Source organism: Rhinopithecus roxellana, chromosome 11 (genome assembly GCF_007565055.1).
Source record: "Rhinopithecus roxellana isolate Shanxi Qingling chromosome 11, ASM756505v1, whole genome shotgun sequence".
In the NCBI taxonomy this organism is placed as follows: domain Eukaryota; kingdom Metazoa; phylum Chordata; class Mammalia; order Primates; family Cercopithecidae; genus Rhinopithecus; species Rhinopithecus roxellana.
The window spans coordinates 9,746,061-9,770,769 of NC_044559.1; the positions used below are offsets into that span (position 1 = coordinate 9,746,061).

A 24,709-nucleotide genomic window follows, 5' to 3' on the forward strand; every position below is an offset into this window, starting at 1 on the left:
CTTTCTTTATGTTCCCTTATTCCAGAGTGGGCCCTGCTATCATACGTCATTCTCTCCACATTCATCAGCTTCTGAAGCTCCCATATGACTGGACCATGAGCTTGCTTCCATGGAGCAGAGAAGTCTTCACATCTTTAATCCACGGGCTTATGGAAGGCTTGACACAGAGAGGCACAGAATAGGTATTTATCTATATAGTATTACACAGATAGAAACTTTGGTCGGGTGTGGTGGCTCACACTCATAATCATAGCACTTTGGGAGGCCAAGGTGGGTGGATGACCTGAGGTCAGGAGTTCCAGACCAGCCTGGCCAACATGGTGAAACCCTGCCTCTACTAAAAATACAAAAAATTAGCCAGGCATGATGGCAGGCGCCTGTATTCCCAGCTCCTTCGAGGCTGAGGCAAGAGAATCACTTGAACCCATGAGGTGGAGGTTGCAGTGGGCCGAGATTGCACCATTGCACTCCGACCCGGGCAACAAGAGGGAAACTCCGTCCGAAAAAAAAAAAAAAAAAAGGACAACTTTTTATATAGCATTTTTCTACTTGTTGGTGTTAAGAAGTGGTATCAGAGGCCAGGCACTCAGGCTCACATCTGTATCTCAGAACTATAGGGACCAAGGTGGGAGGATCACTTGAACCCAGGAGTCTGTGACCAGCCAGGACAACATGGGGGACCCCATCTATATAAATAATAATAATAATAAGTTAGTCGGGCATGGTGGCACATGCCTGTGACCCCAGCTACTCAGAAGGCTGAGGTGGGAGGATCACCTGAGCCCAGGAAGTCGAGGTTGCAGTGAACTGGTATTGTGCCACTGCACCCCAGCCTGTTTGAGGCAGGGCTGAGTGAGGCCCTGTCTCAAAACAGAAAAAAAAAAAAAAAGTGTTATGGTGAACAAAAACTCTATTTTAAAAATATCTGGGAAGCGAATTAAGTTAGGATATAATAAGGGCTCCAAAACACCTTAGGGAAAGAGCACAGAATTTCATTAAAGGAGGGAAAAATCAGCTCAGCAGCATGGAGGAGAAAGGAGGAGAAAACAAAGCAAAACAATTGGAAAGGATTTTCCAGAAAAGAAGGACAGGAAGAATAAAGGAGTGTTAGGATTAAGATGAGCAGAGATTGCGCTGAGAAAGGGTTTTCCAAGCACCATGACCAAGGTCTAGGGATCAGTTTAAGGAAGTACTACTGCTGACGTTAGAAATAGTACCCCATCACTTGGGGCCACAGGAACTGTGCAATTATCTGGATCACTCATCTGGCACTTGTTATATGTAGTTTATGTGTTTTCTTTTTTTTTTTTTTTTTTTATATGTTTCGGTCTCTATCCCCAGGGAGGTCAGGGAGAGTGCTTTGCTTTTAAATTTTCTATGCTTTCCACATCATGTAGCATACATAGTAAGTAATCAGTACAGTAATTAAATGCACAGTGAGAGGTGGTGGTGGTGAATTCATTAAAGGCAAAAAGGGAAGAAAATGTTGGGTTGAAAGACAGAAATCCCCGCAGATTTTGCAATTAAAGTTAATTTATTAATGAATTAAAACGATGACTGGTTTCCACCTTAAGTACTGAATTCAACCTGAATATTACTTATGGAGGTTTCTGTGTTGCCGGCCCAATGCAGCACACTGTGGGAACACATATTTTGTTGCAGGAACAAGAGTACTAAATTGGTTATTACAGTTAATAATTGCATGAGATAGTCAAAGGAAGGGAGAGCTTAATTCAGGCTACAGTTATCTCTGAGGGTTTCTTAAAGTGTTGGCATTGGAGCTGGGCTTGAATATGTGTGATTGAATTGGCACAGGAAAAGGAATCCCGGATGGGAAAAGCAAGGTCACCCCCCACTCCCCGCCACAAAAAACAAACAAACAAAACAAAACAAACACAAAACACAAAAACATTGAGACTCAGATTAGATCCTAAATAAACTCTTCACACTCCTGGCTTAAAAATGTCAGATTTCCTCTTTATCCACTAGAGTTGGGCAGTGGGACGCTGCCCACTACTTTGTAGCGGTTTCAGGCGGGCCACGCGTGCAGCAACAGGAACCCAACCCCGGCTGACCTTGAGTTCCAGGAGCTCATTTCTTATGTCCGCGGAAGTGCAGCGGCCTCAATTCTTAGTGTAGAAAAATAACTACACATGGGCAAAGGAGATCCTAAGAAGCCGAGAGGGAAAATGTCATCATATGCATTTTTTGTGTAGACTTGTTGGGAGGAGCATAAGAAGCAGCACCCAGATGCTTCAGTCAACTTCTCAGAGTTTTCTAAGAAGTGCTCAGAAAGGTGGAAGAGCATGTCTGCTAAAGAGAAAGGAAAATTTGAAGATATGGCAAAGGCGGACAAGGCTCGTTATGAAAGAGAAATGAAAACCTATATCCCTCCTAAAGGAGAGACAGAAAAGAAGTTCAAGGATCCCAATGTACCCAAAAGGCCTCCTTCGAGCTTTTTCCTGTTCTGCTCTGAGTATCGCCCGAAAACCAAAGGAGAACATCCTGGTCTGCTCTTTGATGATGTTGCAAAGAACCTGGGAGAAATGCGGAATAGCATTGCTGCAGGTGACAAGCAGTCTTATGAAAAGAAGGCTGCGAAGCTGAAGGAAAAATACGAAAGGGATATTGCTGCATATCGAGCTAAAGGAAAGCCTGATGCAGCAAAAAAGGGAGTTGTCAAGGCTGAAAAAAGCAAGGAAAAGAAGGAAGAGGAGAAAGATGAGGAAGATGAAGAGGATGAAGAAGATAAAGATAAGATGGGCCGGGCGCGGTGGCTCAAGCCTGTAATCCCAGCACTTTGGGAGGCCGAGGCGGGTGGATCACGAGGTCAGGAGATCGAGACCCTCCTGGCTAACACGGTGAAACCCCGTCTCTACTAAAAATACAAAAAACTAGCCGGGCGAGGTGGCGGGCGCCTGTAGTCCCAGCTACTCGGAGGCTGAGGCGGGAGAACGGCGGGAACCCGGGAGGCGAAGCTTGCAGTGAGCCGAGATCACGCCACAGCACTCCAGCCTGGGCGACAGAGCGAGACTCCTCCTCCTCAAAAAAAAAAAAAAAAAAAAAGAAGATGAAGATGATGATGAATAAGTTGGTTCTAGCGCAGTTCTTTTTTCTTGTCTATAAAGCATTTAAACCCCATGTACACAACTCATTCCTCTTAAAGAAAAAAAAATGAAACATAAGGCTATGTAAGATTTATTTTTAAACAAACAAACAAAAAAATGTCACATTCCTCAAGCAGGTTTTTTTTTTTTTCTTCCTCTCCCATAGAGTTCACGATATGACGATTCTCTAAGAAAAGGTAAGAATCTGGCAATGCAATCTAAAAGCTTTTGGGATTAGCAAACTACCTTTACAAGCCAGAAGCCATTTAAATATGGTTGTTGACTCCGGCAGCCTCTTCTGTAGGAATACTGTAAATGAAACCTGCTGCCATATATTAAAATTTTCTGTAGAATCTGTCATTTATCAGGCACCCAGGAAGGTACACTGGCATGAGACTGAGTTATAAAATATTTAATGGTAAAGGGAAATTGCAAGAAGAATGCAGTGGTGTTTGAAAGGGAAACAAACCATTTCTCAGCTGGCAAGAGGCAAAGATAGCTTTCTCCCTGCTGCCAAAGATCAGACAATTGTTCACTTTGCTGGCATGGGAGAAATGGGGAGTATAGGGCGAGGATTTTAAAAGTTCAGTTGATTCGTGGGGCTGCTGTGAGAACTGACAGTTCTTGATGTATCCCAGAGCCGTTAATTCTTGCAGCAAATGTAGAAAGGGCCCTTGTTAAAGTTGTATGACATATCTGCCACGTTGCAGTTTGAAATCCTGCTTTTAAAAACTGTTTCAGCTACTTAAACCTGAATGGGACATAGCTTGTTCAATGGAAATGCATTTCTTTGGGAATTGCAGAGTTTATGCTCAACTGAATGTATTTCCTTTAACCAGCATGCGAACACATGCATATTACAAACTGCTTTGAACTATGATAATAATAATAGCATCTACCATCACTGGAGCCTTTGGCGTACGCTAGGCTCTGTGCTATGTGCTTCATAGACACTATCTCTGCACCCCACATCGCTTTCCTGAAACGGCCTATTTTATGTTACTAGCTATCTCTAAATCCAATAGTGGTTTTTGTTTGTTTGTTTGTTTTGTTGTTGTTTTTTTTTGTATCTCGTTGACATTCTCAAAAACAACTGACACTCATAACCACTCTTGCCTTTGTGAAAACCCTTCTTTCCTTGGAATCTGTTATCACATAGTCTGATTTTCCTCTTGACCTTTGACTTTCACCAACTTAGTATCATCTAATCTATATTTAAATGCTGGATTACTTAAAGACTGGCTTTCAAATAACCCCAAGCATATACTTAATACCATGCTAAGTGTTTTCCTTTAGCTGTCTTTTTTGACCTTAAAACAACACTATGAATTTGCGCTATTTGTATTATTATTACTATTATTTTTACAAATAGAGAGATTGAGTCTTTACTTACTTTGTTTACTTCATTGACCCAAGGGTTCATGGCTCTTACCTGGGAGCTTCTGAACACAAACCAATGCAGCTTGACTGACTCTGTTATACTGTTTCCCATAGGTCACATTTTTATTTCCATTCTTTCTTTCTTTTTTATTTATTTATTCTCTAGGTGAGTGCTATTCCCAGATGGTACTCAAATTAGCAGCATCAGAACCATCTCTGAGTGAGTATATTAGAAATGTAAAGCATGGACTCCATCCATGACCTACTGCACCAGAAACACTGGAGGTGGGTCCTGGATGTTGCTTTCGAAAACTTCCCAGATCATTCTCATGAACCCTAAACTCTGAAAACCAGCTGCATGGATGATCCTCTCTGTTATTTACATGCCAATAACCTTGATTTTACACATCCAGCTCACAGGTTTCTCTGAATTCCAGTCTGCCTATCTCTTCCCTCTTGATGGACCCTCCAAAAGCACCTCAGAATGTGCTTATAGAAAATGGAACTCTTGCTCTTCCTCAACAAACCTGCTCTTCCTTTAGCAATCCCAGTCTCAGTTAATGTGACACCACCGATCCCATTGTCCAGGCCAGAAACCAAGTAGCCATTCTCTTGATCCTGCATGTGCAATCACCAAATACTCTTGATTCTAACTCCTAAATATCTTTTGAATCTACCACTTCTTTCCATCTCATCTTAACTGGAATATTCCTTACAGACCTGTCTGTGCACATGCTAGCCACCCTAAAATGAATTATTTACAATAAAATCTGTTTCCATAATATATGCAAAAAAAAAAAAAAAAAACATAGCAATCGGTCACTGCTGTTCAGAAAATCATGTCATGGCTTATCTAGGCTCTTACGATGAAGACCAAAATCTTACCAAGCCCTCCGTGTCTCTCACTCCTTATCTCATACATAATAACTGCCCCCCACTTTCAATACACAAGCCACAATTGTTCAGATGTCCCAGGTCCCCTCAGGCCTTCGCACATGCTTCGCTCTGCAGGTTGCCACCTTTACCCCAACAATCCCACAGTTGTCCACAGATTTCATCTAGAGAACATACTGTAAGACAGAGAAAACTTCAGCAAAAATAAATTCCCATTGGATATTTCTGTTCTCTACAAAACTCTCTATAGTGCTGCCCAGTAAAGGCTTTCTTCTCTGGGGACTTTTCACCATTTAGGTCACAGAACTACACCCCTCTCTTTCTGCTCTTTGGCTCTCATTCTTTCAATCATAGTCTTGAGCCACAGATAACACACATGTCTGGGAAGCCTAGCCTTTGAGATGATTTATCAAAGTCTAACAAAAATGAGACTCACCCTATGGGATACTCTCAAACTTGCTACTAGAAATAATAACCTTCATTATTTCCATTTGTTTATTCCATAAACCATATGCTTCTGGAAGATACAAACATGTTTTATATCTATGTGTGTGTGTGTGTGTGTGTGTTTGTGCATGTATGTGGGTATATGTATTCCTAATAACTAATTCATCACCTGCTATCCAATAGTTATTCAATAAATACTTATTGAATGAATATCCTCACACTAACCCTAAATTATGGACTTTTATCTATTGTAGATGAGATTTTCAGTATACCCATAGAGACTTCATTCCTTCTAACAAAACAGTCTCCCTGGGAGTCTGAACTACTCTATAGGCTAAGAAAAGCAGAAGTACATTAAGGATTGAATGCTACATAGAAGTGAAGACAATTGCTAACCGAGTGGCCTAAAAATCCAATATGCTGAAAGACTTGTAGTAGGGCTTGCTATTGACAGAGAAGGAGCAAACACTTACCTCACATAGGTCAGAAGTGCATACTTATATTTTTTCGTGGGTGTACAGTGGCCTTGTCTCTGCCTCATTCCATAAAAAATCATGAAGTAGGTTGGTTGACTATTGTGTGTGCTTATTTAGAAATATTATGATCTGGATTACAGTGGGGTCATTTTCCAGTTGCTCAAATTTTACCTTACTTACACATAAGCAGTGAGCAGCATGTACGTAGAAACCCCAATGCTTTCTGCTAAGAAAAGAACATGGCCATTTGTAGATGGATCTTAAACTTCAAAGAGAACTGAGTGTATGTTCGTGGGACTCTTTTCATGCTTTTCCAGCACAGAGAGACCTCAGCTAACAGACTGATTCTATCTTCTGAGTCAGGTGCATTGGGAAACTTGAAAGAGATGCCATCACAGACTTGAATTACATGGCTCTCCTTCTTCTGACAACATGTTTCCTAAGCAATTTTCTAATTGAAATTTGATTTCCAGCATTAATCTGGATGCTATCCATGGTGGGGATGGTGTTCCATTCTCTACAACATCTTTATTTCCCAAATGTGTCTTTATATGAAACTTTTAGTGGATAAAAGATTCTCACACATAGCAACAGCCTCCTGTCTGGTCTCCCTGTACCTCACACTGGCTTCTACTACTTACTCAAGAGTTAATACACCCACCTCAAGAGCACATGTGAGCTCTCTTCATCTTGTGACTAAAACTCCATTGGGTCTTCATTACACAAGATTAACAAACACTTCCTAGCTTATTCAGCAATTCCCCACACAAGCCATCAGAGAAGGCTCCCTGGGACTGCACTTCCTAATCTCTCTCTCACACTCCTTGAGCTCCAATAGTACTGGAACACATACGGCCACTTTTAGACTATGAATTTAAATGTGCTATTCCCTTTACGTTGTACACAGCTACATATCTCTGCCTAACAAATATTTTCTAATTGTTTCAGGTTTATGTGAAATGTAAGCACATACTGAAGTCTTCCCTAGCTCCTCAGGTTAGAAGTGGCTGAAAGTATTCAGAGCTCCAGGCACACTTCCTATTCATCTCTAATACTGTGACGATCATTCTGAATTACAGTTTCACTGCTTACATGTTTGTTCTCCATCCTCTTCTCAAACTAGATTATGGGAACTTAGGGACCTAGCAAGTCAACCTCTGTATCACCATAATTTATTACAAAGCCTGACACACAATAAATGCTTAATCCATCCTTTCTGTGACTAAGTATCATAATGGTTATAACAATGAAGATTATACCAACATCATAGGCATACACAAAACTTCAGAATGATAAGGTAACAGAATCTTGTTGCTCCGAATCTGTAATAATGTTTTTGGAAATGAATGATGAAAAACATATCTATACTTCTGTGAACATACCTGAAGCTGACTAATAATCAAGGGTTTTTTGTTTTTTTTTTTTTTTATGTTCATGGGTTCCATGTAAAAAATAAAGCAGTTTTTTAAATGAAAATTAATGTGTTTGTTTATTAAAGAATTTTCTCCCACATCCAAATTTCTTGACTGGAAAGTATGTATGGATGTGATGTTCAAAATATTTAATAAGTCATATGAAAATTAGAAGACTAATCAGAATAAATCTGCACAGCCATAAGAGAGAAGCAGGGTCCTGGAGGTCCCTCTGGGGCTATATGTTAATTCTTGTTTCTGGATTAACACTGAGGAGGTTTGGGAACCCAGGCATCCAGGGTGGCATAGGGGGACAATTTTCAGGGGGATTTGAGCAGTGGTTGTTTACCACATAGAATAAAATTATTGTAATTTCTTAACAGTCAGTACAATTAATGAAGTGTACTGCTGTACATCAGGTCTACTTTCATGGTCTAAATCTGTCTTTAGTATAATTTGAAGTCTGGCATGTGATGCCTCCAGCTTTGTTCCAGTTGCTTAGGATTGCTTTGACTATTAAAGCCCTTTTTTGGTTCCATATGAATTTTAGGATTTTTTGTTTCTAATCCTGTGAAAAATGAAATCGGTAATGTAATGGAATGGCACTGAATATGTACATTGCTTTGGGCAGTATAGTCATTTTAATGATATTGATTCTTCAAATCCATGAGCATGGGGTGATTTTCCACGTGTTCATGTCATCTATGATTAGTGTTTTGCAGTTTTCCTTGTAGAGATCTTTCACTTCCTTCATTAAATATATGCCAATGTATTTTTTTGTAACAATTTTAAAGGGGATTGAGTTCTTGATTTGGTTCTCAGCTCGATTATTATTATTGGTGTTTAGCAGTGCCACAGATTTTTCCATGTTGATTTTGTATCTTGAAACTGTATTGAAATCATTTATCAGTTCTTCATTCTGTAACATTTATCTATATGTCTATTTTTTATTCCAGTACCATACTGTTTTGATTACTATAGCATTGAGAGCCCTAGATTTGATAAAGTCACATACCTGTGACCAACCGACCTTTGACTAAGTCAACAAAAATGTCTACTGGGAAGAGAACACTCTGTTCAACAAATGGTTCTCGAAAAATTGGATAACCATATGCTGACGAATGAAACCATACCCATATCTCTTACCATATGCAAAAATTAACTCAAGATGAAATTAAAGACTTAAATGTAAGACTTGAAACTGTAAAAATTTTAGAAGAAAACCTAGGAAGACTTTACTGAACATTGGCCTAGGCAAAAATATTATGACCAAGTCCTCAAAAGCAAACATCAAAAAAACAAATATATAGGCCGAGGCAGGCAGATCACGAGGTCAGGAGATTGACACCATCCTGTCTAACACAGTGAAATTCCATCTCTACTAAAAATACAAAAAAATTAGCCAAGCATGGTGGCGGGCACCTGTAGTCCCAACTACTCGGGAGGCTGAGGCAGGAGAATGGCGTGAATCCAGGAGGTGGAGGTTGCAGTGAGCTGAGATCACACCACTGCACTCCAGCCTGGGAGACAGAGCAAGACTCCATCTCAAGAAAAATAAATAAATAAATATATATATATATATATATATATATATATATATATATGAGTTAATTAAACTAAAAATCTTCCACACAGCAAAATAAATGATCAACACAGCAAACAGACAACCTACAGAATGGGAAAATATTTGCAATCTATGCATCTGACAAAGGGCTAATATCTGGAATCTACAAGGAACTCAAATAACTCAACAAGAAAAATAAGTAACTACATTAAAAAGGGGGCAAAACATGTAAACACACACTTTTTAAAAGAAAACATACAAGCAACCAATAAACATTTGAAAAACATTCTCAACATCATTAATCATCAGATAAATGCAAATTAAAACCACAGTGAGATACCATCTTACACCAGCCAGTATGGTTAATATTAAAAAGTAAAAAAAACAACAGATATTGTGAGGATGTGGAGAAAAGGGAATGTTAATATGTTGTTGATGGGAGTGTAAATTAGTACAACCTTTATGGAAAACATTATGGAGATTTATCCAAGAACTAAAAATAGAACTACCATTTGATCCAGTAATCCCACTACTGAGTATATACCCGATGGGAAAGAAATCATTATATCAAAAAGATATCTGTACTTGTATATTTTTGGCAGTACTATTCACAATAGCAAAGACATGGAATCACCTTAAGTATTTATTAATGGAGTGTGTGTGCATATATATAATATATACGGTATGTGTATACATATACACACATATATATAACATAAATACCATATTCCATATATATATATATATACACACACACACATAACATACACACATACACACATACACACACCAGAAATACCATATACCATAAAGTACTACTCAGCCATAAAAAAGAAATCATATAGTTTGTGGCAAAAGATTTATGAAATCTAGGACTCTCAAGGCTTAGTAACCAAAACACCATGGTACTGGCATAAAAATAGATATAGATCAATAGAACAGATTAGAGGAACTAGAGGCAATGAGCCTAAGTAAAATAACTCAGAGTAAAATATTTTATGTTCTTACTTATAACCTGGAGCTAAACAAAGGGTACATACACATGGACATATAGCAGTAAATAATATACAATGGAGACTACAAAAGATGGGAACATGGGAGGAAGGTAAGGGTTGAAAAACTATCTATTGGATTACCAAATCGTTTTTTGGGTGATGAATACACTAAAAGTCCAGACTCTACCACTATGCAAAATATTAATGTAAGAAAACTGCACTTGTACTCCCTAAATCTATAAAAATAAAACAGATATATACATCTAAAATAAATAAATCTGTCCTTAGGAATTATAGTTTTAACAATTCAAACCAGCAACCTTGGGATAAGAGAAACTTTAGAAGTCAGCATGCAATAATAATGCTTGGAATAAACCTATTAATACAATATAAATATCATTTTCATTTTACAGAAGAGAAACTGAACTATGGAGGGCCCACACAGCAGTCTTATTATTTCACACTTCATCCATAGAAAGGCAGGGAAAAGCCGAAAAAGCCCAACTCCATAAAGAAATCTCTTTAATATTCTGCATTTCCAACCGGGCTGAGTTTTGGACTCTTTTAAGTTACATATATTCAAGCTTCTGCTTGCCAAACACTCTATTTATGACTCCAGAATAATAAACATAAGAGCAATTAGAAGGCACCATTTTTTGGTAGTTCATTCATCTTGGAATCCATCTACCCAACACCATTATTAAAAATACTTTTATTTTTAATTTTGGGGGGTACATAGCAGGTGTATATATTCAAGGGGTACTTGAGATGCTTTGATTCAGGTATGCAATGCATAATAATCACATCATGGCAAATGGGGTATCCATCTCCTCAAGCATTTATACTTTGTGTTACAAACAATCCTATTACACTCTTAGTTATTTAAAGTGCACAATTAAGTTATTATTGACTATAGTCACCCTGCTGTGCTATCAAATAATAGGTCTTAAACTTTCTATTTTTTTTTTTGTACCCATTAACTATAAAAACAGGGAACGTTTCACAAATCTGCATGTCATCCTTGTGCAGGGCCATGACAACTTTCTCTATATTGTTCCCATTTTAGTATATGTGCTGCCAAAGCAAGCACCCAACACCCATTTTTTTTGAGCACACACTAAAATACTACGCAAAGCAGGTATTGGGGTGAGGTAGGTGGGTACAAAAATAAAGACAGTGCTTGACTCTGGGGATTTCTATTACTTTCTCTTTCAAATTTTCTTTTCATTCCATTATGGCTTTGAATTAATGTCTAAACACTGACTTGATCTTCAAATACCTTCCTGAAAATGAATATCACTCACTTTAATTACTTAAAAATCTTATTTTTCCCCTTAATAGTCTTAGCTTTTATTTGAATCTTTTATTGTAGTGTTCAGAAATCCAAGCATTTTCTTCTCTGCCTGGGGCATAAAGAAGGGATAGGCATTGCAACACAAGCGCCTGGCTTGAAGTCCTGCTTATGCATTTGCTAACTATGTCAAGTGTCATGGCAGAAGTAGAAAAAAATATTCTAGTAGAGCTCGTGGAGAGGGCACTTTTGTCAGTAGTGGTGTGGTGGCTCTGCATTTTACACAAGAAAGGCTTAGAGGCTTAGAGAGTAGGTTGAGGTGGGAACTAGAGATATCTTAATGCAGCCTTTGCATAGGAAATATGTTTTTACTTCTATGGTGTTCTCCTTTGGATGGGTTGAGAAACTCAGATTATAACAGGGCTAACTCTAACACTAGCCCCAGCCACCACCCCCAGATTCTTAGTATCTTGTCTGCAAACCACGCTGCAAAAAAAAGTCAATCAAGAGAAGTTTCCTCCTCAAAAAATAAAGCCAACTGTCAAAGACACTTTAGAGAGTATTCACTCTGGCTGACTGGAAAAGTTATGAAAATTATATTAAAGTACTTTAAAAGATGGATAGTTGTTTACGTAAAAGGACTATATCTTTAAGCTGTCTTATATCTCCAGCCCCAACGTAGATGACATATTGATAGCTGCACAACAGAAGATAAAGAAATGCTAAATCAGGTGGAAAGGATACAACTTCCTAGACATGGCACATGAGAAGTGCACACAAGCAGGAGAGGAAATGCAAGCATGCAACCAAAGCGTTAAGAACCAAAAAGACCAAAAGGGACACCAGAAATATATTAAAAGTCAAAAGAGCACTTGGAAGCTTAAGATATTTGAATCTCAACATGTTCAAACTTAAAAAAAATAGAAATTTTAAAAATTTTAAAAAGAGAGAAAGTTACTGATATGGTTTGACTGTATCCCATCCCAAATCTCATGTTGAATTGTAATCCCCATAATCTTCACGTGTGGAAAGGACCTGGTGGGAGGTAACTGAATCATGGAGGCAGCTTCCCCCATGCTGTTCTCATGATAGTGAGTGAGTTCTCACAAGATCTGATAGTTTTATAAGCCTCTGGCATTTCTTCTGCTGGCCCTCATTCTCTCTCCTGCCGCTCTGTGAAGAGGTGCCTTCTGCCATGATTGTAAGTTTCCTGAGGATTACCCAGCTATATGGAACTGTGAGTCAATTAAATCTCTTTTCTTTTTAAATTACTCAGTCTCAGGTATTTCTTCATAACTGTGTGAGAAGAGACTAATACAGTTACTGCCTAAAAACACAGGAAATCAAGAATGTAGTATTAACCCCTAAAATGTCACATTTGTTTAAAACAGACAACTAGAATATATTCAGTCATTAAGTCATTTATCATTTCGAAAACATCCAGGTCTTAGGGATATGCAATCAGATAATAAAACAATTACATTGTTCTTCAAATCTTCTCACATAAAGTACCCAATATATCAATCATTTCACTTCTTTGAAGAAGTCTCATCCTGTGCACCCCTGTTCATTTTCTTCATGACAGTGTTAGTGTCATCTTAAGCAAACGTGGGAAAGGCTTGTTTCTTGATATTACATTGGGACTCTGTGTTTTAGCCTCAGATGAAATTTAGTGTGCCGAGTTCTGAATATACAACTTAATGCATCGTAATGTACTTTTGCAGATCTGGGTTTGCATTACTACTTTACTACTTGCTGACATTTTGAACATGAATAAGGTGAATATATGAAAGCATATAATTCACAGGGTTTCATGAAGCCTAAATGAGAAGAAAAGACAATGGGTGGTAGAGGTATTTTCACAGTGTTTGGCACCAAGCACATCTTTCCCGTCTTTACTAAATAAGTCAGCACATATTTATTGAGTATCAGCTGTATATCTAATTCTGTAATATCTCTGCATGACGCCAATTAAAGTCATTTATTTAACAATCTATCATTGAGTATCTACTATAAGACTGCTGAGTACTATATTAGTTCCTGGGGTGGAAAGTGAGGAAATAATTCAGATAATAAGGCACATGACTGCCTCCCAGGAGCAACAAGGCATGTGTGACTGACTGTCATGTACCCAATCTACACTCTGCTAAGTGCCAGGCAGGGGAGAGTTGTATCTAGGTGGCTAATATACTCATAATGCTTGCTAACCTCTAAGCACTTGTTTAGAGACACTGGATGTGGTTATAGCATTTTAAAAGATAAATAAGCCCTCCATAGGGTAGCTCATGGATTTCGCATGTGCTGTTACATAGACTAGATCAATAAAGTGTGGGATGCCCCCATTAATCACTAGTAAGGTGATGATCTCACGAGTGCACTACTTACAACTTGACTATCATATTGATATCAGAAAGAGAATTGATCCTTTTCTGCATTATTCCATAAAAGTTTTTTTTTATGTTTTTACATTTTTCCAGAGAGGAGAGGGGCACACGTTATGCTTTATTCAGTCATGTTTGTATTATTCATCTCTGTAAGACATACATCTTCATATCAATGTACATGAAGGATATCTACATGGGACAAAGGGAAGGTGTGTGGATCTTATTTGACTCTTGGCTTAAGCATAGCCAACTATTTTCTTTAGCAAGTTCTTAATTTATCCGAACTTACTTATGTAATATGATTAAAATATTACTTATTATTCATTTTTATGAGTAAAGGCCACAATGCATTATAGACATGCAGTAAATATTAATTTTATCATACATCTTCTGTTCTTTAAAATTTTCCTTTACATTTGAATAGACATTTTTCCAAAGTATACATACATCCAACAAACACATAAAAATATGTCCAAAATTGTTAGTATTTATGTAAAGTAAAATCAAAGCTACAATGAAATATCACCTCACACCCATTAGAATGCACAACAATGAGTATTGTCAAGAATGTGGAGAAATAGCAACAGTCATACAATACTGAGGAAAGTAAAACCATGCAGCTGCTGCAGAAAAGTTTGATCATTCCTCAAGATGTTAGAGTTACCATATGACCAAGCAATTCCACTCCTCACATAGCAGAATTGAAAACAAAATGTTCATACTTGTTTATGAGTTTTTATGGAAATATTACTCATAGTAGCCAAAAAGTGGAAGCAACTCCATTGTCCACCAAGTGATGAATAAACAAAAAGGTGGTACATCTATGCAATGGAATATTATTCACTAATAAAAGACATTAGTTACTGATTCATGCTACAGTATGCATGAACCTTGAAAGCATTATGCTCAGTGAAAGACAGTAGGCATAAGTCTACATATTACATAGTCCCATTTATAGAAAATGTCCAGAATAGGCAAATCCACAGAGACAGAAAATAAATTAGTGGTCGCCAGAAGCGGGGAGGAAGAGTGAAACTTTATGTTCCTATCTTTTAACCTTGGTTTCCTATAAATCCTTTTTTTATGTTTCCAGTTTAGTAAGAAGTAAAAGGGGACAAATGTGGCTCATTAGTTAAGATTCTGCAAATAAATAAGTCAATTTCATGTTATGCTTTTGTAAACCATTTGAGAAAAAAAAAAAAAAAAAGAAAGAAAAACCCCCATGAACCTCCCCAAAACTCTTTGCCTTATTGACAAACTTGACTCTCAGACCATTGTTGCAGAACAAATATTATTGAGAAAATTGGTTCATTCTCTGTGATATTTGGAAAGCAATTAAAACAAAAATCAAGATCTATAACCATCTGTTCACTTCCAATTCTTATCTCTCCATTTGCAGAAATAACTGCAAATGGAGTATTATACTGCTTGTGAATCATTCAATATTTTTGGTATGAAAGATAATGGTGGTCTTTAGCCTGGCCAACATGGCAAAAGTCCATCTCTAGTAAAAATACAAAAATTAGCCAGGCGTGGTGGTGGGCACCTGTAATCCCAGTTACTTGGGAGGCTGAGGCAGGAGAATTGCTTGAACCAAGGAGGCAGAAGTTGCAGTAAGCCAAGATTGTACCACTGCATTCCAACCTGGGTGACAGAGCAAGACTGTCAAACAAAACAAACAAATGAAAGAAAGAAAGAAAGAAAAAGAAAGAAAGAAAGAAAGAAAGAAAGAAAGAAAGAAAGAAAGAAAGAGAGAGAGAGAGAGAGAGAGAGAGAGAGAGAGAGAGAGAGAGAGAGAGAGAGAGAGAAAGAGAGAAAGAGAGAAAGAGAGAAAGAGAAAGAGAGAGAAAGAGAAAGAAGGAAGGAAGGAAGGAAGGAAGGAAGGAAGGAAGGAAGGAAGGAAGGAAGGAAGGAAGGAAGGGAAAGAAAGATAATGGTGTGGTGGTCTTTGAAAGTTATTGCTGAGAAAATTTGGCATTTTTAACAGGAATTCCAATTTAAGCACAGATAGTAGGCTAGAAATCTACTATCTAACCTTGCCTCTCTGATGGTGGAAGCCATGAGCTCCCTTCCCTTTGTGTTGGCTGAAGTTGTTTCCCAATCTGCACTACAAAGTAGGAAAATAGTCATTTTCCTTGTTATCTTAAAGTTTGAGAAGAGGGCGCATTCTCTGCCCCTTCCACACTGCACTCCATATCTCCTTTTCTCTTCTACTGGTGTGACATTTTTTTGTACACACATAGTAAAATGAGCTTTTACCCATCCTACCTGGCGAACCCTTCACCAAGAATCAGATTTAGTTCATGTAGAGAAGGGTTCAGTATATTATGGTCCCAGGCCCAAAATCTGGTCTGCCACCTGTTTTTGTAATTACAATTTTGCTAAAACAGTGCTGAGCTCATCTGTTTATGCATTGTCTATGGCGTTTTGAGCTACAATGAGTTGAGTAGTTGTGAAAGAAACCATATGACCAATAAAGTATAAAATATTTATTATTTGACCCTTTACACAATTTACCAACCCTTGATATAAAACATTACTGGGGAAAGTGGCTTTCTCACAGATTATATCTTTGAATTACTAGACATTTTTGGCACTTATTTCAGTGCTTTAGTGTGATATATTTCAAAAAATACATGTAGAAGATGTCTAACCACCAATTAACCACTAGGGTATTGAAGTAAGACAGATTTGATTTTGATCCTAATTCTGATATTTTACCAGCTGTATGATATTCAGTACATTCTTAACTTCTTTTTTGTTTGTTTTTCTTTCTTTTTGAGAAGCAGGGTCTTGCTCTGTTGCCTATGGTGAAGTACAGTGGCATGATCATGGCTCAATGCAGCTTTAAACTTCTGGGCTCAAGTGATCCCTGCCATAGCCTCCAAAAGTGCTGACTGAACTTATTGAATCCCCCAGTTTCCCTATTTGTAAAATGGAGATAATGAGAGTACCTACCTGTCAGTGAGAATGATTTTGGCTGAGAGTTCAGAAAACTCAACACAAATGGCTTAAATCTGAAGGAAAATAACGTTATCTCTTTTAGCAGGAAAGGATTCCTCGGTTGTCTAATATAGTGATTTACCTAGATCCCCAAAAATAAAGGACTCATTCTGCTGAGCCATCATTGGCTATACCTTTAGGCTAGGCTCCCTTGTCACAGATAGCTGCCATGATTTTAGGCATCACATCTAAATATCATCACTCCTATTAACAAGATTTGAGTCCCATGCCCACCTCTTAAGCATTCTCAGTCTGAACATTGGCATTACCCTGAGTAGCTTCATGAAGCAAATGCATGGTCATGTGAAGGACAGTGGGCTGACTGTTGGAATAAAACTGAAGTTCAGTTGAAGTAAAGGGCATGGAGGATGAAATGTGAGCAGTAGCCAACAATATCAGCTAAGATTTTTTTAAATGAGAATTATATAAACGAATACATGTAGCAACGTGTAGTGTGTAGTAAATAAATGTTGGCACCTCCTGAGAGCTATGACATCATCTTTTTTGGTAAATTTATTGGTAGTGTTCTTCCAAAATATATTGTTTAATATAAAGTATGCTTGAATTAATTTTATTAAGAGTTTCAGAAGAACTGCATATTATTCCATTCAATAACTGAAAAACTTCCAGGATGTAATGAGATTGGATAATTATGATTACTCAAACACAGATGGACTCTGTATCATTTTGCAGCACAAGCTCACCTATCAGTGATATTTGCATCCACCTCATATTAAATCTGTATCAAATACTTATATATCCCCAAGGTCACTCAGTGTAATTAACTGCAAAGTAAACTTAATTAAGATGAATGAATGTGCTATTTTCTTTATAAAATCACTTACTGAATGCTCATAATTTTTAAAAAATATGACCATCTTTTTGCCCACCTAATTCTTGCTTGGCTCAGACATGGTCTTCTAGAGCTATTATTTGCAGTCTCTCTTATCTGCCCTCAAAGACACAGGATTCCACATTCCTTTTGTCACAGCCCTTAGCATACTGCATTGTAAATGCCAGTTTACATGTTTCCTTCCCCTTTACCAGACTGTGAGCTTTGAAAAGGCAACTCCTGATACACAGCATGTACTCCTTCCCTGCTTCAGGGAAAAAGTAATGAATGAATGTAAATGTCCATTGAGAATGTCCATATTGAGAGAAAGTTGCCCTTATTTACCCATCCCTGACCATGGCGAGACTCTTGCTTTCACTCACCAGATTGAAAGTCCCATCCCTTTTCCTCCCTTTCCTTCTCCCACCGTCTTCAATAATACAGAAAGATTGGAGCCATCTGGCAGTATGCTGTTTTTCTTTTCCTCCTTCCTGGCCAGGGCATGAACTTTTTCCATGAGAAAAAAATAATAAGGAGACTGAGACCCCAATCAAAATTAAAAGTCAATGCAGTGGGTACCTATGAACCAAGAAAAGCACCTTGTAGGTATTCTGAGTAGGTGTGAAAAGACTCCAGGAACTAAAATTGCTAAATTATGAGACATTTATTTAAAACAATCCCATCAATGATATAAGCATAGAAATCTCCAAAATCTTATCTATGGATACAGTGACAAGACATACAACAAGAAAAAATGTCTATAGAAAATGATGAATACAGAGTTTTGAAAGCCCCTGCTTCCTATACTGAGGGACATTCTACGAAAATGCCTCCATGTAGCAGTAACTCTCTCTTTTATCTCTGCCTTTTGAAATCTCATCCATTTTCCCACACGCAACTCAGAGTCAATTCAGTTGTGTACTCTTCCCCAGTCTTTCACCTGGCATTACCCTTGATCTCCTCTCTGCTTCCTCAGCATTTTGCTGCTATTCTTATTAGAACATGTATCATTCTCTGCCTTGTGCACTGGCTATTTTGTGGGTGTTTGTAATTCCTGAAGCCCACTGGGGAGATCCTGAGCTCCTTAAGGACAAGGGCCATAATTTGCTCATCTTTTCTTCCCCATTGTTACGGACCACCTAAGCTAATGTAGAATAAAAGGCAGGGGTAGATCTTGATTAATAAACATATCTGAATATATTCTTCCCATTACACTTCACTGCAAAACTGAAAGTCTCTTTGTGAACAGACTGTTTTCTTTACGCAAGTAGAGTTTTGAGAAATGAAAAATTATGTTCGAAAACTCGATTGTTGATCCTTTCTGTGTGATTGGCTATATAAGTAGAAAAATATTCTTTTTTTGTTAGGGTGAGAATATTGCACCAAATATAAATGCCTATGTTTGCCTAGTTCTGTTTCTTGGGAAGACCTACATATCCTTCTAATTTAATTGCCTCAAGAGATTGGACTTGGCAGGTAATTTTGGATCCTAAATATCAGTTTCTTTCTCTATCTACTGTCTTCCCAAGCATTTGAGACCAAAATATCACAAATGGATCACATCAGAGCCACGAAAGGTAAGTGACTGATTGTCTCCTTGATATTGATCTCATGCCAGTAGAGAGGTGAGACAACATGGAAATTGCCTTCTTTTTGATTTATTCAGGAAACAGGAATTTCACCAAAGTTTGGATATCATTCAAAACCTAACCATAGGGCTGCTGTGTAGGGTGGTGGATCCCCCATTATTGCAAGTACAGGTTGGGTCAGCCACTGATCATGGCGTTGTAAAAGGATTTCTTACTCTGGTCAGTGTTGGACTAAATAGCCACTAAGATCCTCTCTAGATGTGTTAGTTTGTGAAAGGTCAGCCCTGTATTTAAGCTGGGAGAAAAAGCTAGAGTGGCAGAGGAGAAACTGCCTGCTCCCATTACCCTTGTTCCCCATGACATCAACAGGCAGTTGGTGGTGTCACGATGCTACACAAATGTGAGGCGTAGGCTTCCAGGCTCAAACACAGCATGTACCAAACACACTGACACAGCATCTCAGTCAAAATTTTGAACTGTGAAAACTGATTAATTTTGTATCCAACTAAAATTCTATTTCACAGTAAAGCAGTTCCCCAGCTGTGAGAGGCTGAACACTATGGCTCCAAAGAAATCAATAATCCTTCTCTGGTACTCAAGGCATCTTTATGTTTCCCTTTGGGTGACAGACAACTTTATTTGACCATGGTTCTGATAAATTCAACCTAAGCATTTCAACCAGTGGGCAAAAAATTGCCCATAAAGTTATCCACTTCTCTCTGTTAGGTAGTCTCTGGATCACTGCCAGCAGAGCAGAGTGGCGCTCACAGGCTGGGCCTCTGTCTGCTCTCGCTCATGCATACTCCTTGGCATCCAGCTTGTTCCCATCTGCAGAAACATTATAATTTCCAAATGTTGAAGGGGTTCTAATAGTGCTGAACAGAAATGTGTGCACAGTCCAGCTCCAAAATTGGAAAATGTTTATTTTTGTCACATCTTCCCCCTGATGTAAAACCATGGTCCACTTTCATAAACAGGTTGCATGGTCAAACCAGCTTTTTCCAGATAGGTTTTAAGGAAAAATGACTCTAGGTATAGCCATAAAAAATAAAAAGAGAAAAAAAATAGTTCCTCAGTGGGGAGCGACCAAGTTAAAACATATAGTTTTTCCTTCTGATGTCTCCAAACCATTAGATATGGTAACATGAACCGCAAATCTTCAAGAAAACCATTTAGGAAGCACAGTTTGCAGTTTATTTGACCATGGGAACCTTTGAAATTGAACTGAAATTCCACAAAAGCATAGTTTAGGAAATGCTGAGTTAAAGTAAAACCCATGGGTCTATAGCATCAGGGAATTTTCATAGTATGGTCCAGAAAATATCAGAGAACCAAAGCCTTTTACACAATTCAGAGACTGGTAAAAATAGCACTTGCATGGAAATGGTTCCTTTTTATGAAAAGCCTGAGGAAGCTATAAAATCACTTCTACTTGCATGAGTGCCAGACCAAGAATAAAAAGAGAGAAGACGAAAAGACGACAGTTGAAAGGAGGGAAAGCATTGAGGAACATAGGTAGAGAGTGACCAGATTCAGCAGGTATTCTGGGCACAGGCAGAAGGTGTTTTTCCAGGTCTACATGGAGGCAAAGCTGAATTCTCAGGTCAGTAGTAAATAGTGTGGGCCTAGTTTTCAAGACATGGAATAGAGATGACTAAGTTTCTATTCTAAAAGTCCAATCATTGCAGATTTCTCTGCAGTAAATATGAAAGCTAGGAAGCAGCAGAGGTAAGCTCAATATGTTGTTCAGTAGAAAACAGACTGGACCAGTAGATGGCCAGAACTGAGACATTAACTGGAGCAGTGGGCAACAGAATCACTCCCCAATCACACCTGGTTAATGTCATCAGCAATGCCAATTTAAAAGAAACATAAATTATGCTAAGAACCTCAGTATATATTATTATATTTCAGATGTTAAGTTGGTGCCAATTTATGCTGACAACTTAGTAAGCCAGGTGGACAGACTTGTACTTACAACCAGATAGGAAACAGTATAAAAAACACTATTTATCAAAAGGCTTAAAAATATTTCTAAGTTTTGACCTCATATTTCCACATGGAATCTGTCTAAAGAAAACATCCTAAATGTGAAAAAAAAATGTTGTTCAAACATTTGTATTGCCATATATCTATATGAATAGAAACATTAACATGGCATAAATTTCCAATAATAGCATAGTTCAGTAAATTATATTTGGAGTCAAACAGTGGGATTTTATGTAGTTATCAAAGGTGATGTTTATGAAGCATCTGTTAACCTGATTATAATACAATGTTAAACAAATAAAAGAGAAAAACCGAAGTATATTACGTAATCATGACTATAAAAATGAGGTAAATATAGCAAAGATGACCAGAAAATATAGCAAAACAGCAATAGTAAAGTTTATATAATTATAATTTTTCATGACTTTCCTTTTCAAATTTATTCAGACGCTTCTAATTTTTCTTTAACAGGTATCATTTCTCTTAAGAAGCAATATTTTTAAAAGAATATTAGCCCAGGGAAATAAATATTCTTAAAAATGGTGCCAACACTGAGTCTTCTTATTAAGTTATTCCTAACTATAGATGCATATTTTGGAAAAGATCCATACATAGAAAATCTTTATGGCCAAAATTGTTATTTGCCGTAATGAAATGTCATCAGGAAAGTGGAAGAAAGAGAATCAATGCACACTAAGAAATTCCTACCTCAGGCAGACTGCAGAGGCTAGGTGCGGTTTGGGGGAAACCCTTGGTTTGGTAGCCATGGTCCATAGCTATAGCAGCCCAGGGAGCATAGGACCAGAAGCACAGAGCTCCAGCTTCCTGTGATGAACTGCTTACAGCGTGGCCTTCCTGAGCAGCCATTTTGGCTTCCAGGAGTCTATTTTACATGCTGACATATAAGAAAAGATTTGGAAGGGGATTTAAGTGACATTGCCAAGAGAAAAGCACATTAGACATTTGGTTGGGAGACAGAAATGTCATGTACTTGAGCAGTTTCTTTGAAGGAGTAAGACAGATTATCCTATGTGGCCAATAAATTTAGCCTCATTATTTACAATGACTCAATATGACAAAAGATCTAAAAACATCCTTGCTTTTTTGCTTGGAAATATATGTTGTGTGCTCTATAACCCCTGTTTTGGATGTCTTCTTATTTCAATCTGTCCCAAACCAGGTATATGCCCCTGAAATGTAATTTCCAGTGATTCTTTTTTTTTTTTTTTTTAAAGACCAAGAAAGAAAAACCCACCAAACAAACAAAAAAACTTAACAAAAAAAAAAAACTCACCTTTATTTTAGGTGATTGAGGCAAAAGAAAAAAAAATAACTTGCAATAACTATTAATTAGTATGTTCCTAGAACAAGTGAGATTTTTATAAAAGCGCACAGTGGATATAGAATCAAGAAAACTCTTCTTGTACAGAAATAATTCTTTTTTAAAAAGTTTGACAGCTCCTCAATAAAGTAGCACCCTGGCACGAGCCAAGGAGAAAAGACGCCACTCTAAAAATATCTCAGTAAAAATGGAAAGAACTGGCATTTCCTTCCATGCTCCTGGAACAGCCGTCTCTGGGACTGCATGGCCCTCGGCTGTCCAGTTGCTTTATTCTCCACTCCCCTGTATACCTCTGCTTCGGAGGCAGGGAAAGGATGCAGAAAATGGCTGAAATGTGTAGTTGGCATGAGCTTGCTTTTACTTTTTAAAACTGATCAGCTATAAAAAAAAGCACTAGGAATGAATGCCAGCAACAGAATATATGGCATTCTAAAAATAAGCATCGATGAGGCAAAATTCAGGGATAAACACATTAAAACTTTAAATTTCTGGCTCATTAACTTCTAGTATGTTCCCACATCTTCCCCTCTGGCATGGACACTTGAATAGGTGTTATTTGCGCAACCATTTATTGAAATGGTTTTATTGAGTGACGATGTGCCAGGAATGCTAGGAGGTTTCCGTGAGAATAAGAGATGACTGGAAATGGCCCAGCATCTTGAAATCACTCCAGGGCAGTTACAGGTCCCCAAACCCTGACTATGGTGAGGTTAACAGAAATTGAGCAATCCTTGCTCAAACCATTTATGGACTTGATCAGAGCCCACAGGAGCAGAGGTCCATAAACCATGTTCCTCTATATTCATGAATTGCAGAGATGTTGGCCAACCAATCTGTAAAAAATATGAATTATGATGGTTATGCTAATTATCCTGGTCTGATCACTACACGCTCCATAGTACTGAAACATCATTACGTACCCCGTAAATATGTACTATTATCATGTGTTAATTTAAAACTTTAATTTAATTTTAAAAATTCCTTAATCCAGAATGCTACTTCAGCCACTGAGGGATGTGGCTGAAGGTCTCACTCTTTTAAGACACACACATAACAAACATCCAAACAAGACCCTCGTCCAAAATACCAGTGAAGATACTGCCCCTTCTTCTAGCAAATGTTCATTCCATAAACCTCTGAACCAGAGTGTTGGCTTCTGCAAAATAAGGATATGGAATTTTTGTTCAGGAGACAAATTCTATGTAAACACCTATTCCTCATACCATGTTATGAAATAAATTGTGCACCCACCCAACCCTTGCCAAAATTCATAAGGTGAAGCCCTAACCCCGCAATGTGCCTGTTTTTGGAGACAGGGCCTTGAAGGAGGTAATGAAAGTTAATGAGATCCTAAGAAAAGGTCCCTTATATGATAGGTCCGGTGTTTTTAAGAGGAAGAGACATGGGAGGGTATGCGGATAGAGAAATGCTATGTGGGGACTCAGACAGAAGCAGCTGACTGCAAGCCAAGGAAAAAGACCACTGGAGAAACCACACCTGCCACACCTTGATCTTGGACATTCAGCTTCCGGAACTGTGAGAAATTTCTATTGTTTCAGCCACTCAGTCTATGGTATGGCAGCTTACCTAACTAAGACATATCATGGGATGGTTTACAAGTCATATATGTTAGTCTACATGAGAGAAGAAACATATCAAGTAAATTTCAGCCATCATGTGAACACAAAGAAAGGCAATTGCATTTGGTTTGCAGTTATAGCTGCAGTATCATTTTTTTGAGATGGGGGATATGAGGGTCCCTAAGCTTCCATAATTTACTCACATCTCTGCCTCTGCTGAAGTAAACTCTTTGGGGTTTGATTGTCTTTAAGATCATTACAATAGTGAAGGAAATTCATGTAAATGAATAAGCTAGATAGATAAAGCAAGAAATAATATTTTCAATTCCTGTCTTTCTCAGACTCTCTTGATTGTAGTCACAGTTATCTTCACACTGAAAGCTCAGCCCCATCTACTGCTGAGCCAGTCTTTCACACAGAAAAA

General features: G+C 38.0%; 1 protein-coding gene, 1 non-coding gene and 1 pseudogene across 9 annotated transcripts in view; 1 reads left to right on the plus strand and 2 right to left on the minus strand.

The window, feature by feature from the left end:
• The window catches only part of NRG3 (neuregulin 3), a 1,117,203-nt gene that overhangs the window by 634,070 nt on the left and 458,424 nt on the right, over positions 1-24,709 (minus strand). The window lies entirely within an intron of this gene.
• Positions 2,154-3,090, plus strand: LOC115900478 (annotated as a pseudogene).
• LOC115900524 lies at positions 11,260-11,365 on the minus strand. The gene has a single exon (XR_004060209.1). It is a non-coding gene; the product is annotated as a U6 spliceosomal RNA (small nuclear RNA).